At 43.3% G+C, this 15,554-nt stretch overlaps 1 protein-coding gene across 2 annotated transcripts in view; it reads right to left on the bottom strand.

The window, feature by feature from the left end:
• RALB (RAS like proto-oncogene B) overlaps positions 1-15,554 on the bottom strand; it is a 47,419-nt gene that overhangs the window by 13,481 nt on the left and 18,384 nt on the right. Inside the window, exon 1 of one of the 2 annotated variants that reach the window (XM_058809209.1) lies at positions 12,911-13,062. The exons of the other annotated variant lie outside the window; for it this stretch is intronic. The gene's annotated coding sequence lies outside the window, so the exon portion shown is untranslated. Of the gene's footprint in view, positions 1-12,910; positions 13,063-15,554 lie in introns of those variants that run through there. 2 annotated transcript variants of the gene reach the window in all.

The raw sequence follows: 15,554 nt of genomic DNA, 5'->3' as shown, positions 1-15,554 counted from the left end.
TGAATAGTTGTATTTTAGGAAAAATACCAACAAGCTTGTGTTCATCATAAAGGCAAGTGGAGAGAATATTTCAATCCTTCCTTCTCTGCTCCACCCCAACAATGGCTTGTAGAAACTGCAAGGTCAGCCTTACACTTTGATTATGAATCAGGTAATAGCGTAATATTAAACAAAATCCACCCAATAGCATAAAAATTTAGTTTGACTGCATCTAAAGCTCTTCATGGCCAAGGCACTTGATCTTCCCTGCAGAGCTGTTCCAAGTGCCACTCAAATATTTCAGAGGATCAGGACTACAGGGACCCTGTGAGTGCAGCAGAATGCCCACAACACAGACCCTGTGCAGGATGCACACAGTGAGTCCCAGAAGCTGCACACAAAGCAGCTCCTCTCTGGTGGCATCAGAGGGAGCCATGCTCCAGAACAGGCAGTGAGGAGACAAGAACAGAGGACAAGGCGAGGCTCAAGCAGTGTGACACAGGATTAACACAGTCAGTATCAGTGCAGAAGTAGCAGTGCTCACACAACAGGCTGACAGCACATCACTGCTTCAGAAAGGGGCATGGTGAGACTATAATGGGAATATTCTAATGAAACAACAAGAGAAGGCATTGTAGCCAACTGTTTGTTTATTTTTATCTCCACTTCTGCAGCCCAAGAAACAGTTTACACAACATGGTTCAAAGCTCACATCTAACAGTTCCTTGAGGTTAAAAAAAGTAAAAAAACCCCAAAATCTATTAACGCAAGTGGAAGCTCTCTCGTCTGTTATCTCAGAGCATGCAAGGATGAATTTTCTTCCTATTCTGTACATTAGGTATCCCAGAGGCAGTCAAGACACTGACATTAACTCATCTGTTCACAGAAAAACAAATCTTGGGAAATCCAACTACTTCTCAAAAAAAGGAGCAGTGTCTAGAAGAACCTGTGACAACTGCAGTTGCTTTAAAACATTACTCAAATCCCTTCAGTTTAAGGAGCACAGATTTAAGGCAAAGGGTCTTACTGCATATGCTGAAGAGCACACTGAGTAGGTGTCCAGACAAGACACCTAATGCTGTGCTAAGATGCCGCCTCTCCCCTACTGCTCTTTACTTGTTGTTTGGGCACAGTTTACTTTCCAGCAAGATTCACCCTCCTCTGAGAGGACAAGAAGCAATCCATTGGGCAGTCAGTCAATCTATTAAATTTCCATCTGTCACTTTACCCTCGGGTTTAATGACACCATGTTGAACTTCATATGCTAAGTGTCATAAGCTGTTAAAAAACCCAAAAAACAAAACAATAAACAAACAACCAGAATACCTACCACGCCCCAAACCTTCTGAAAGTTTATTTGGGGGAGTGAGGTAGGGAAGGTGGTTCCTTCTGGTTACCATTCACCCTGCTTTAAAATAAACTGCTAGACAGATGCCATGTCTAGCAAGGCATAAACTTTACAAACAAAGAAAAAACTTTTTCTAGCAGTCTTTCTTCTTCAAGAAAATAGAAGTAATTACCTGTTTCATTTATTTTCAAAGATAAGGACTAACCCACTGACTTGATGACGCTGCATTTATTCTATAATAGGTAACACACAGCCCTATGCACAATAGGAGCTTTGTGAGGCTGGTGGAAGATGCTCTTCAGATCAAGGAAGGAAGGTTACACCAGCCACAGGCTGCCCACATGAAGGACAGAATCTACAATTCAAACCACAGGAGTTACTAATCAGCTGTTTTGATTTAGACTTCTGAAGATCTCTACTTGGCCACAGGACTAATCAAACCATGCCACCTTCAATGGAAGATATCTAACCCTACACTCACCAGCTACTTCAGCCTTCCCTTATCTGTTTAATTACAATTCCTGCAGGTTAACTAAAGCCTCCTGAACAATGTTTTGCCATTCTTGAAACTGAGCACTTCAAGGCAATTGTTTATCAACACCTGAGTAAACTGCTTTTCCTCCACCCTCTCAACCTAAACAGTAAAACTGCTCAGAACACAGTTTACAAACAGGACTGCTTTACCTAATACCAAGATTCAAAGTCTATGACTGAATAACTACATGTATTTCAAATCAGACCACACTTTCACATCCCTGTTTATTTCACATGCATTAAGATGACCACAGCTGCAGAACACTTAAAGAAAAACACTCTTGTCACTTCACAAGAAACTTTGCTACAGTTCATCCAAGTACATTAAAAAAAAAAAAAAAAAGAGAAGCTTCACTAAGTCTACCTGGTTTCCAATAAATATTCTGCTGCTGTAATAAAAGAATCTGAGACCCTCCAAAGGCTTTAATTGGAATTGCTGCTAGCTCTTCCATTCAGTTTGAGATTTAAAACTGAAATAAAGCTCTAAGCTCAAAATTGCTGAGATCAGCCCTTGTTCTCTTGCTGTGCAGCTGATATCTTTGGACATTTCTTTTCATTGCTATCCTGCCACTGAAAGCAGCCATTCTTTGGATTTTTAAACAGGATTCTAGAAACCCTTAGCCCAATAGCTTGACAGAAGAGCTTTGTTAAACCCTTCCGATACCTACTTTTAAAGGAAAATCTGGGTATTCAACCTATTATAAAGACTTAAATATGATGTCATCAAAAGGCAGCACAGAAAGAGCAAGATTTTGCAATGGCATTTTAGTGATCCTCATTTATCAGAATATGAATTGGAGGCTTTGAAGTGTTTGTTTCTGTGATATGCCCGTAAGAATGCAGTCATAGAAATTCCCTGGATCACAAAACTAATTAACAATCTCACTGAGCTATGAACTGTAAGAGCTCCTCAGCCATTCTGAGGTTACCCAGAAAATATTGAAGTACTGAAATTCCATTAGATTTCAATGGACTGTAAATGCTCCAACCGGTAATTCAACCAAAAAAACCTATTTGAGATTCAGGCATATTTAATATGTCACAGAAAATTTTAGGATATGCAGGTTGAAAAATTATAAATGCTAGTCTGTCCTCTTTTGCTGTGCTAATATCTTACCTTTTGGCATATATTCAGTTAATGGTTTCCAAGCTAAACTGAGATCATGATGTGTTTGGTAGAAATTTCTGCTTGGGATATCCTCATATCCTTCCCCACGTAACGCTGGATGTTTCTACCTTCTCAGTTGTGTTTATAGATTTTTCTGAGCCATGTTTAACTGAATCAAAGAATTCATTCAGCTTGAGATGACTCCCAGAGCACACTGGGGTAGTTTTGCAGTCCCCATTTGTATCACCCAATGCTGCCATCACCATCCCCTGTCCCTCAGTCCCCTCTTTCTTGCCCTGGGCTGTTCCAGCCCATCTCCTCCTGCAGCAGAGCCATTCAGCACAGCCCACTGGGCCTGCCACTCACATCAGCAAGGCCACAATGCCTCAGTGCTGATGTGAAGGGAGTTTGCACAGCTAAGGCCAAAGAAGGTTTAGCAGCCAAGCAGTTGCTTACATAGCTGCAGAAACAGGGCAGTGCCCTGGCCCTGATCACAATTCACTCCTCAGACCAGGGGCAGCCACCCCCCTGCTGCAGGGGCCAGGCTGAGCACTGGAGTGAAACCCAAACCTCAGATTTGCTTTTGGCAATCAGGCATTTTCTCTCCCCAAGATCTACTAGTAGACTTGCAGTTGCCACAATAAGGAAAGGAAACTCAAAACAGATTTTGAAAACTTAATACTTTATAATATCAGGATGAAAAGTAAGAATTTAAAGCAAGGAGCTACTTTGCTCTGTACACATGAAGGGATCTAACCTCTTTATATAGGCTAGATTCTTGTTCAAAGTGGCAACAACTATATCCCTAAATCTTACAGAAAAAAAACTCAGAATAAATACATTTACTTGATACATTGAAAGTTACATTACACCAGTTTCAGACAATTATTATTAGTTACTAATCCTGCCTAAATCCCCCAGAACTGTGTGTACACTTACAGATACTGGCTATCACAAATATGCTCTGGCAGGAGCTACATATATACTGCTAACAGACAAATGAAGCAAGACCAGGACAAGCAAGTTCATTTTCTTACAGCAGTTAAAGGTTAAACCAGACGCTGAAGCCAGGTCATTATTGTTCTCCATCTCCTACAAGGCTGGGGAAATGACAGGCACATATTGAAGAACCATTTCAATTCAGAATTGTTTTTCATCAAAAGAATCAGACTGGAGTATTAGCTTCAATAATAAGAAAGATTGCAGACTGTGAGATGAACTTGTACTGCAGGAGAGTCCCTAAGACTTGCTCATCTGGAAAACATCACAGGGAGAATAAAACCAGTATTTTTAATACAGCTGTGATCAGGAGCCCTCTCTGCATGCATGAAGAGGACACAGATATCACACTAAAATATTCTAACAGTATCAATAGCATCAGGCATCCAGCCACTGGATACCAGCCAATTAGGATTAAGAATCCCTACTAGTGACCCTGGTCTCCATACTTTTCACTGTTCCACACATTTGCATGCAAAGCCATCTCCAGCTCTTCACTTAGACTAAAAAAGTTTAATAAGATCAAGTGATTTTGAGAAGAGTAGACTTAGTATACAAAATATTTTTTGGCACCTACAGTTAATATGTACAACAGGAAGAACAAGAGATACCCAAGTGCACTGCTTCTTTAACTGATCATTGTCCTTGCAACCTACAAAGTCTATCAGGCTGCTCTTTCCAGCAGGTTATGGCTAGACTTGGATAATTCCATCTTCCAAGGCTCTGTTTAGATCTGGACCACCATAACAGTGATCCATTTTAAGTACACAATACCTGTATATACTCACATTCCCCACAATCCCCTCCATCCCTGCCAAGCACAGCTTAACTCTTACAAGTTTTCAGAGATGCATCCATGCAGCTTGGAAAGCAGATCTAACAGCATTTAACTTACATTTACTTACCGGATTAAATTCTTAAATATATGCCCTCTCATATCATTCAGTACAGGACCATTCTAGATTACTCATTACAAATAGAAAGATATTACCTTACACATCAGCAGTAATCTCAAGCCAATAACCTTGCTAAGAATAATCTTGATGTCTAAGAAAAACTGGAACTAAATCCTGTCCAAGTCTGTAGCAAGGTTGCAACCTTCAAAGATTTAGTCACGGGAAAGTACCAGTCTGATCCATTGCTCAGAAAAGCAGCACTTTAAAGCAACCCTTTAAAACTCAGATCTTAGGCTGAAGTTAAACATAAGCAAACATATATCCCTGTTCCTAAGGAACTTAAATATCTGAATTTGTTTGTTCAGGGTTTTTTTGGGGGGATTTTTTTGTTGTTGTTGTTGTTTGCTTGGTTTTGATTGACTGTTTATTTTTAGAATTCCATCAGAGTGAAAGAAAAACAGCCAAGTAACTTGTTTGTGAGCAGTAGCTCAGAGAAGAAAAAGAACTTCCCTCCAAGGGTGCTTTTAAGGCACTGGAGCACACACTCCCCCACCCCCCTGAAAAAATCACATACATATATATATAAGTAAATAAGGTTGCAGTGTCATGCTATACAGCTAATGCTCTTAACAGCATCAAGAGATTGTCATTGCATGCAGGCAGCACAGTTATAACACCTGCCTCACTGTTGCACAGATAGCATGCAAGCATCATAGTTACACAGAGCTTTATGGGGAAATAAGTAAGAAACCACTCTCCACATTATTTTCCATATTACTCAGTACAGAGCAGCTAGTAGGGCATATGTAGCACCAGACAGAATATACTCTTTATTTCAGCAAGACTGTGACCTGGAGAGAAAGTCATGAGACAGGAGGGCCTTTACAGCTAAAACCACTTCTTCTGTAGGGAGATATCTAGCCAGACCTCCCCAAGTTCTTTCAGCGAGCCTCCGAGTCTAATATTAAACACCCAGAAGACACATTGCAGACAGACTACAGCAGAGAGGGATCTACCATGTTGCTCTTACCCTGCAAGATCTTGCTAGAAAACCTGTCAGAATTATTCTACAAACACAAAGACTGAATTAATACCATTAATCAGTATTACTATGCTAAGAGTTTGTCACTGTGGTGGTAACAGTCTAGTTGCCTAATTACTCAGGGTGAATTATGACAGCACTGTTCACACTAGTTAATTTGGCTCATACCAGAAAAGTGACACTCCAGACTTGCTCAAGAGTCTCACTCCCACTGACTTGCAAAGTGTATTTCAACTACACTTCCTTTGAAAGCTCACCCATGCAGAAACATGTCCATCTTTGATACACAGCATACACAAAGTCCACCAAAGCACTAAGAGACAGTGGTGACATGCTTCAAATAAGTAATCTCATACCAATTTTTAACTGGATCTCCAAGAGCCTAACAAATTCAACAGCAAAGTCAAACACGTCAGATCACACAATCAGGGTCTTAAGTGGCACTCTGGAGTTCAAAATAACCAAAATCTTACCTCAATATGAGGTTACAACATGTTCAGTTGCTTCAGTGAAAAAGCTGCAGCTATATATTCCACAAGAAAGTCATCACCACCACTGATTTCACAAACTCCAACAAATGCCCATTTTTACCCAGAAGTGTGCTGCAGAGGTGCAGAAGCTCTCACTGCTGTTACCCAGCCCCGGGGCTGTCAGACCCAGCACACTGGTCTCACAAACATGGCACCACACACTGCAGACAGACCACAAGCTGCTACTGTTGCTCCCCCAAAGGATGTACCTCAGTAGATGATGCTTCCCTAGTGAACTGGATGTCTGGGATAAGTCACAAGTCCAAACTTTATTCAGGTAATACCCACGGAAGCAACTGTCTCTGCTCATTCAATTGCTTGCTCACAAACTGAACTTGCTATCTCATGCTCACATCTCCATTTGGGGAAATACAAGCCACTGCTGAGACCACACTTGATGCAGACAGGCAAGTAATAACCCCCATCCTGAGCTCACTTAACCACAGAATCCCAGCTCCCTAGGAGGACTCAGGGATCACCTTCCTAGAGCCTGTGAAGGTACTTCCACTATTTTAAGCACTTCACTGACTTCACTGCAGAGTTCACAGATGAGTACAGTGAGTCACTAAGCTCCCTCAATCAGGCAACATCACACAAGTGTCAAGCACTGAACCTTTCCATCTTTCAATCAATGCTTTTACATCTCACAAAACAACAACAGTGACATTTAGCACCCATAATTTAGCTGCTGTGTTATGTCACCTTTAAATAGACTTCTTCATTCCAGTTTCCCCAGTGAGGTAGAGAATAGCATACCAAGGTATCCTGTACATGCAAGAAGCTGCCTTTCTACTGGACTAGGAGCAAATGTTTTCAATAACAGACAGTTTTTCAGACTACTGCATACATATACTTTACATCAAAGCCAAAAGCAGTATTTCTGTCTTCAAATGGGAACTGCATTAGGACACCAGTACAGGGGTCTTATGCAATTTCAGCAGCCCTATAGTTAAGAAGACTAAAAAGCTGTAGAGAGCTTTACTTATGGGAGAAGTGCTATCCTTGCTCTCCCTCATAGAGTGCTGTGCCTACCACTATAAAAACATTTACAGCCAAATCTGTGCTCTTCAACACAGCCTCCAGAGTGCTGTAGAATTAGGAGTGGCACAATGTAACATGCTTGGTAACTCTGGGTTTGGGTGGCAGACTATTAACTCAGAACCACTTGACTTCAACACAGAGAATTCGGACACATTGAGCTCAGGACACTTCCCTTTATGACCTAGCAAATGACAGGTCACATGAACATACAGAACTAGTGCAGAATATAAACTGTGCATTTAGTCTTGTGTGCTCCTGGAGACATTTCTCATCTCTGCAGAGCACTTAACCAGAATAAAAAAAACCTGCTATTCTGATACACAGCCAGCTCATCCCAGACCTCGTGCCTTTCCTGGGAAATCAGCACAGCAGGGTGCTGCCATACACTAATGCATGCAGCACAGAGAACGAGCTGGACATGTTGGGGTCTGTGTGTAGCTGCAGGGGCTACAACCTCACTGGGACCACAGGGATGAGCTGGGATAGCTCTCATGGCTACAGTGCTGCTGTGTGGATGGCTACAGGCTCTTCAGGACAGACCAAGGCAGGAGAGTTGTGTTTCCCATCAGAAAAGCTGGAGTGCACAAAGCTCTGCCTAGAGATGATCATGAGCAGCAGTCAGCAGGAGCACTGGACTGGGCAGTCTCCACAAGTGCCTTCAGCCTCAGCAACTTTAAGTCAAGTCTGTGCCCAGCACTGCAGTTGCTACAATCTTATCTGTGGGAAGGCCCATTTTTCAACTTGCACAAGCCAATCCATCGTGACTAACGTTTCATTAGAAACTTTATCTAATACTATAAAGATGCACAGTATCACCACCAACTGGTCTGCCTAATAATTTTTTTAATTAGTTTCCTTCCATTAAAACTTCAGAACAGATTCAACCAATAAAGCCTACTTTGAATTTAGTTTGCCTTATAAGACAAACTTGAAATTTCCAACGCCTGCAGAATTGTTTAAAAAATTGGTTCTTAAATTGTTTTAAAACATGATAAAGTGCAAAGAAAGACTGGAATGCATGCTTGAAACTGGTGCTGTCTTTTGAAACACCATTTCTTTAAATTTCTTGGCTATTCTGTTTTATGACATGATAGATAAAAGCAGAAAGCTGCCATAAAAGTCAGTCAGTGAGACTTCTTGGTGAGTACACTAATGAGAATTCCTTACCTACCCAAAATGAGATCTCACAGTAAGCCAAGAACACTAAATAGCAGAAGAATACCATCATGGAGAGGAGTTTCTTACTGCAGCAGCAGTTTAGTGGAAAGGCTGTACCACAGATTACTACATACTTTATAATTAATTCATTTTAATCAGGGAGCAGCTTCCCCAGTTAGTAAAATCACATCTTTTCTGGAAAACTGAGGCAACTGGCATGCAACTTGATCTAAAACTAGTTCACTTTTTAAATGTCTGCTTTAGACTGCTACCCAAAAGCATCCTCTGAAGCAAGGTAGCCCTAACCTTATAAAACACCTACTAAAAAAAAACAAAAAAGCCACTTTAGTGCTTTAATGTGTGTTCTGCAGAATGAAGTCCAGGGTTCAGGTAGATTATTCCTACAAATAATATTTTAAAGTGCTTTGTCATGTTAAGTATAAACCTGTAATATAGTACTCTATAACAATCTTGTCTATAAAGTGGGATTCTTTCCTCTGTTAAACCTGTGATTCAAACCACCAGCTTGGAAAAGAAAAAAAAGTCACCAATATTAAATCCAAGCTGGAAACATTCTTTAATATATCCATCTACCATGCCCAAAATAGGGCTAAGTCTAAGTCTCCAGTACTCTTCTGAAAAATAATCTTTCACTCCAGGTAAAAATATATATAGAAAGAGCTAGAAACCAGAGAAATCACAGCATCTGCTTAACTCAGCATGCTCTCAGCTTCCCAGCTCTATGCTTTGCCTTCAAATTAGATTGACACATTCCAAATTTAAGAAGAACATACTAAAAACTCAAGTTTTGCTGCATTATTTGCTGGCCTAAAACATTTTACACTAATCACTTCAACTGACAGCAGCACTAATTCACAAAGTAACGGCTGACAGGATTAAGTCTTTAACAAATGCTTATAATCCCAGAACTGATTTTTTTGGTCTTGGACTTGTGATCCAGCAAAGTTTCCTAGTCAGGACTGCATTTCCATTAAGTCTCATATTGGTGTAATCAACCATTATTCCTTTGTCAAGCGCTTCAGCAAGGAGGGCTTTGGGCTCAAGGTTCCACAGAACAGAGCTGAAGTTCTAAACAAGCACTTTGTTACCATAAAGAATCGAGCAGCTACTTACACATCAGCCTAAATAACATTCTCACATTACAAGACTCCATGACTTTCATTTTGACAGGTCTTGAAAAACACATTTGCACATCTCAAGCACAAGAGACAAAACAGATCCTCTAATATTACTATTAAAGCAGTATTTGGGAGAACATGAAGAGATAAAGCATGAGTTATGCAGACTTATCTTGCTTAAATGACAAGACAACTTGATATTTCTGGGGCAGGCATGGAGGAAGTTGGTTAGTTCTGTTTAATGAGCTAAAAGAGCTACTAACAAAAAGACTGCTCCACAGCAGCTATTAGCAAGGACTTCTAAAATACATGTTCTGAACCTCTTATCAAGGAGCAAGCATCAACTGTATCATACAACAAAAGCCACAAAATTGACTATTACCACAAGGAGAGTGAAACAGCCAAGACAGTTTGTTGACCTTGCTGCTCCAAGCAAAAGCAGGCAACAAGCAATGGAATCTTATCACCACTGCTTGACAGTGATGCAGAACAGTTAGCAGAGACATGGGGCTCAAAGGTGGATGAAAAGAGAAAACCCAAAATCTGCAGGTTTTTATCAGTAGGAGAGTATTTCCAACTCAACACAGAATGAGTTTGAGAATATAAGTTGCTATATAACCTGGTTGATAATGAGGATCAGCTCATCTCCCAAGTGAGCCATGCAAAGTTACTGGAAGTCAGGCACCCAGGGAATCAAAAGCACCAAGCACCCACATTTCTCCACTTCTGTGGCCTCCCCAGCCTCTGCCTTTCACTCAAACCCCCGACACCACTACTGCCATCCCAAAGTGCTTGCTACAGCAAGAGGCACAAGACACCTACTGACTGACACCAATGTGCACTTGCACTCCCATGGGTGCTCAGTGCCTGCACAGCTGTCAGGAGAAACAGGCTCCCTCAGTGCCCCTGCTAAGAGAGGCTATTAATTCACATGAATCCGTTGTGTAATAGAAAGCAATTCATTTAATCAGTCACATGGAGCTTGAATCTAGTTAGTAGGAAATGATTGAGTCACTGTGCAATTATCCACTTGCAAGGAAAGTCAGCAGGTTTACAGGACAAGAACAAACGATGAACCAGAGTCCCAAACCATGATGCTAGAGCTTGTTGCACTGTTTCATGTGGCCATTTCTGCTCCATTCAAAGGACAATTTTGCTCCATGTGAAGCTTGGACCCCAACAGTTCCTAGAGAACCGAGTAATTTTATCCAGCATTTGGTCAAACAACCGTAGGTGCAAAATCAATTAAGCAGCTGAAAAAACCTTGAGTCCAAATGAGGCACTAGATCACAGAAACTATAAACCATCCTGGATTTCAGTGTACACTTCACACTGGTCCAGGCAGTGTCCCATCATTACTGACTTGATTTGATCAAAATGCCTCAACCGCTCTTCTACTGAGATTTCCAGTACCATTGCACTGACAATTAGAGACAAGTTTGAGAGTTTTAAAGGATGGCCAAGAAAGGATATTGTCTGGTCAAATTAAGCTTTCAGTTAAGAGCTTTTGTGAAGCATTCTTCCTAAATCTTTAGACTAGAAATTCCTCTGCAGTATATACATAACGCTAGCAAAAATAGGTCAGTTTCACTTTCTTTCAAGCATGCAAAACAGAATCAAGTTGGCTTACTCCAAAAGAAGTGAAAATAAACAATTTACTACTAAAAGTCAAACACAGGAAACTTGTTTACAGGACTAGTCTGAAGGCTATCTTATTTTTAAATGAGGTATTTAATAGAGGAAAGAAATGCAAAACATTTCACCATGGTAAATTGGTATCATCTGATCATAAGCAAAAATCCAAGTAGTTAAAATTATCCTAGCAAGTTTGCTATGCATGAATAAGTGCAAAGATGCTATTGTCAAGGAAGATTGAGCTGTTACTATTAAATTCTCTATAATAAAATTATTTTCAGCCTTCAAGCACATCACTTCCAAGAACCACAAGTCTGGTTCCGATTTGTTAGTTCCTACTCTCACTTTAACAACTTTAATTGGGGGATGGGAGGTGGAGGGTCAGGGCATGGAGTGTTTAAGACATTAAGAAAAAAAAGATAGCTTTTCTTGAAAATCATGTACCTCTGAGAATGAGGACAGGCCTCTCTGTCCCGCAGAAGAGAAACAAGGATCTTGGAACCAGAGAAGTAATGTTAGAACAGTTAAAAAAAAGCAAAACCCAAAACTACTCAGACTGCAGACTTCAGCTTTGACAATGGCAAGGCTGCTCCTTGTGCAGGTGCAGTCTCCTTGTTCCCTTCCACCATGAAAACACCCAGGCAGAGTCAGGACTAAGTCTCCTGCTCTCAGAGCAGAATCGACTCAACAGGGCTCCAGCAGAATGCCCGGGTTAGGCCTGCAGCAGCTGTTCAGGAAACACGACTGGGCTGCTTTGTCCCACCTGCCTCCCTGCCCTTCTGCAGGTAAGGTCACACTCGGGCACCACCCTTCCTTCCTTCCTACAACATCTACACCGGTAAGGCTGCGGGGAGGATAAAACGGGCAGAGAGAGAACATACCCAGATAAAACAACACTAGCCAGGAACTTCTGGCTCAGCTGAGACCACCAGCATCCCTCTGTTTATCTCCCGCAGACGAAACCTTATCGCTTATCCGACGGCAGCAAGAGCAGGCAGGCAGCCTGCACTAACGCTCAAGGCCAGCTCCTCCTCAGCCTCTCCCTCCCCCACGTCCCACTTGTGGGCAGGAGCCACGGCGGACCCCGGCTCCAGCTCAGCCCGGCGCCGCCGGGAGCCGCAGCAGCGGCCGAATCCACCAGCGGGGCCTCTCGCCTCCCACTGCGGCTCCCGCGCAGGCCCGACGGTCACCGGCTGCCCCCGCTCTGCCCTCGCCCAGGGCCGGTGCCCTCCCAGGGCCGAGGAACCCCCGGGCAGGAACCGTGGGGCTCCTCGCCCGACACACCCGGGAGAGAGGGGCTGCCCCGCACCGCCGGTGGCACCCTCCTTCCTTCCCTCTCCGCAGAGCGCGGACACGGGGGAGCTCAGCCGCGTCCCCAGGCTGCGGCCAGGAGCCGGCGACTCCCGCCTGCCTTCACCGAGGGCGCGGGGCCGGGACGGCTGAGGCCCCCACCGGCCCGGGGTTAGGGTGTGGGGATCCCGAGGCCGCTGCCCGCTCTCACCTGGGGGCTAAGGCCCGGCTCCGCACGGCGGCTCCAGCCCGGCTCCCGTCTCGGCTGTGCCCCCCGGCCCCACTGCTCCCGCTGCCGCCGCGCCCCGGCTCTCATTGAGGGGGCAGCGCCGCCGCCCGCGCGCCCCCGCCGCGCACTTCCGCCCTCGCCGGCGCCGCTCCCGCCGGGCCCGGCTCCCCGCGAGCGCGCGCCCGCCCGCTGGTCACGTGGCGCTCATGAACCAATCACCTTTGGGGCGGGGCCCGTGAGGGGCGGGCCTGCCGTGTGAGGGGACGGTGCTGCCAACGCAGCGGCCGTGAGGGGCTGCCCGAACCTTGGCCGCCTCCGTCTGTGCCCCCCGAGCTCTGTGCCGAGCCCCGCAGGCTCGGTGTGACCCAAAAGAGTCACAGTCATTTAGGTTGGAAAAGACCTTTGAGATCATCGAGTCCAATCAATGACTAAACACCACTACGTCAGTTAGACCATGTCACTGAGTACCACGTCCAGTCCTTCCTTAAACACCTCCAGAGATGGTGAGTTCAGCACCTCCCTGGGCAGCCCATTCCAATGTCCAGTCACCGTTTCTGTGAAGCATTTCCTCCTGATGTCCCACCCAAACGTCACCTGGCCCACTTGAGGCTGTGTTCTCCTCATGCTGCCCTGGCTGCCTGGGAGAACAGCCCGACCCCCACATGGCTGCAGCCTCCTATCAGAGGCTGTAGAGAGCGAGAAAGTTCCCCTTGAGCCTCCTTTTCTCCAGGCTAAACCCCCCCCCCCCCAGCTCCCTCAGCCGCTCCTCACAGCACCTGTGCTCCAGACCCTCCGCCAGCTTCGCTGCCCTTCTCTGGATTCGCTCCAGCACCTCAGTGCCCTCCCTGAACGGGACGCAGGGTTTGAGGTGTGGCCTCACCAGAGCCGGGTGCAGGGGTAAGAGAAGAAGTCTGTCTTAAATAAATCACATATTTTAGTGCAAATTCTACCAATACATGCAGAAATTAAGTCTGAAGTCAGAATACAAAGGAGTGGAAGTGTCCCTGATTTGGCTCATACGGGAGTGCTGAATACTTTATTAAATCATTGAGCTGCAGTTCTGTCACGTGTGTGCAGCACAGAGCAGTTTTCACTGCTCAGGAAAAGAAAGTAATGGCTATTGCTGTATTTTCTGTGATTATTCTAAGTCTTTATCAGTTGTCAAATCCAAATTGTCTCTGGCCATCTCAATGTTATTAATCACACAAGTGTGTGGTTCTATCTTGCCAGCTACAAAAGAAAACTTACATTTTCTCATTGCTTTAATTTGCTTAATTCTTCTAGGCTTCAGTGTTGACTTATTTGAATTCCACTCACTAAATTTAAGAGTGAATATGTTGGGTAAAATGATTCCTTCTGGAAAAATATGCTTTTCATGATAACACCCCCTTTGGGAAACAATTGAAATTATGATAACCACTGATCTCTGAGGGGCTCAGCTCCTCTGGGACAGAAGTAATACGTTAAGTAACTGTGTTAACTCCTGCTTTCACACTGGGCTTCTATGTGTTCTCCTGCAGCAGAGAAAGGGAAAGAATTAATTACATTCTAGCTCTATCCACTGATGGCTGGGTGAAATTGCATTTTCAAGTTGGAGAGCATAAAAAAGGCCTGTCACTTAAAATAAATGCAAAAAAAATTTCATCCTTAAAAAAGCGATAGGTGAAACAATGGCCTATTGCCAAAGCTAAAAACCATGGAGGAGGAATTTGAAAGAGATTTGCTAAAATCTGTAATTTCAGAGTCAGGAAAAAATGCCAGGAATTGGAAAGAAGGAGTTGCAGAGGCAGAAAAAAAAAGTACTGTGGCTCTGAGAAACAGCTGAGTACTTCAGGATTGCATAAAAAGGAAGTATCTTCTGAATTTTTCCTCTTTTCAATGAAACAACATTTTCTATGTTGTTTGTAAGTCAGCAGGATTTACATCATTCTTACATCATCATCAGTTTATCTTCCTAACTCAAACTGCCAACCACCAGGTTTTAGTTAACTCCATGTGAGGAAAAGTGAAATTATGAAATTAAGGTATTATGAAAGGTCCTGATTACAGCAATTCTTTCCCTTTTAGATTGTATCAGAACTGCACCAATATTTATCCTGCACTAGAAGCTGGCAGACTGAGAGCTATTTGCTATTTGATACCATCCACACAATGAAAGAATAAACAGAGAAAAAAATATTGCCAAATATGAAGGAATCCTGTTTTACAGCTAACACTTACATTAGCCAATTCATGGTATTTCTAGGATTAAACAGGAATGGTTTTTAATATAGATTCTGGACATTTGTATGTGGTCCTAAGAACAAATTAACAAGCCCAAGAAGACCCAACCAAAAATTAATTAGCCCTATTTACTATTTCTCTTGTAACTGTGTCTCCATGGACGTCTTTCATGCCATGTGGGCATTGTGCTGGATTCATTGCTCTGATGTGACAATTCACTGCAGAGAAACATTTTCAGCAAATTGTACCTGTGATTAAAGACTGCCCAGAACCTGGGAAGCTGAGTCTCTTCAAACTGAATGCAATTCAACTACCCTGCACATACCACAATGCTGACACTTCCACTTTCCCCTTGCAAAAGAGAGGGTTAAGAAATGAACCACATCTACCCTGCTTCTGAAAA

This window comes from Ammospiza caudacuta, chromosome 8 (genome assembly GCF_027887145.1).
Source record: "Ammospiza caudacuta isolate bAmmCau1 chromosome 8, bAmmCau1.pri, whole genome shotgun sequence".
Lineage (NCBI taxonomy): Eukaryota > Metazoa > Chordata > Aves > Passeriformes > Passerellidae > Ammospiza > Ammospiza caudacuta.
Note: the sequence above shows the minus strand (reverse complement) of the source record. Positions and strands in the feature narration are given on the sequence as shown.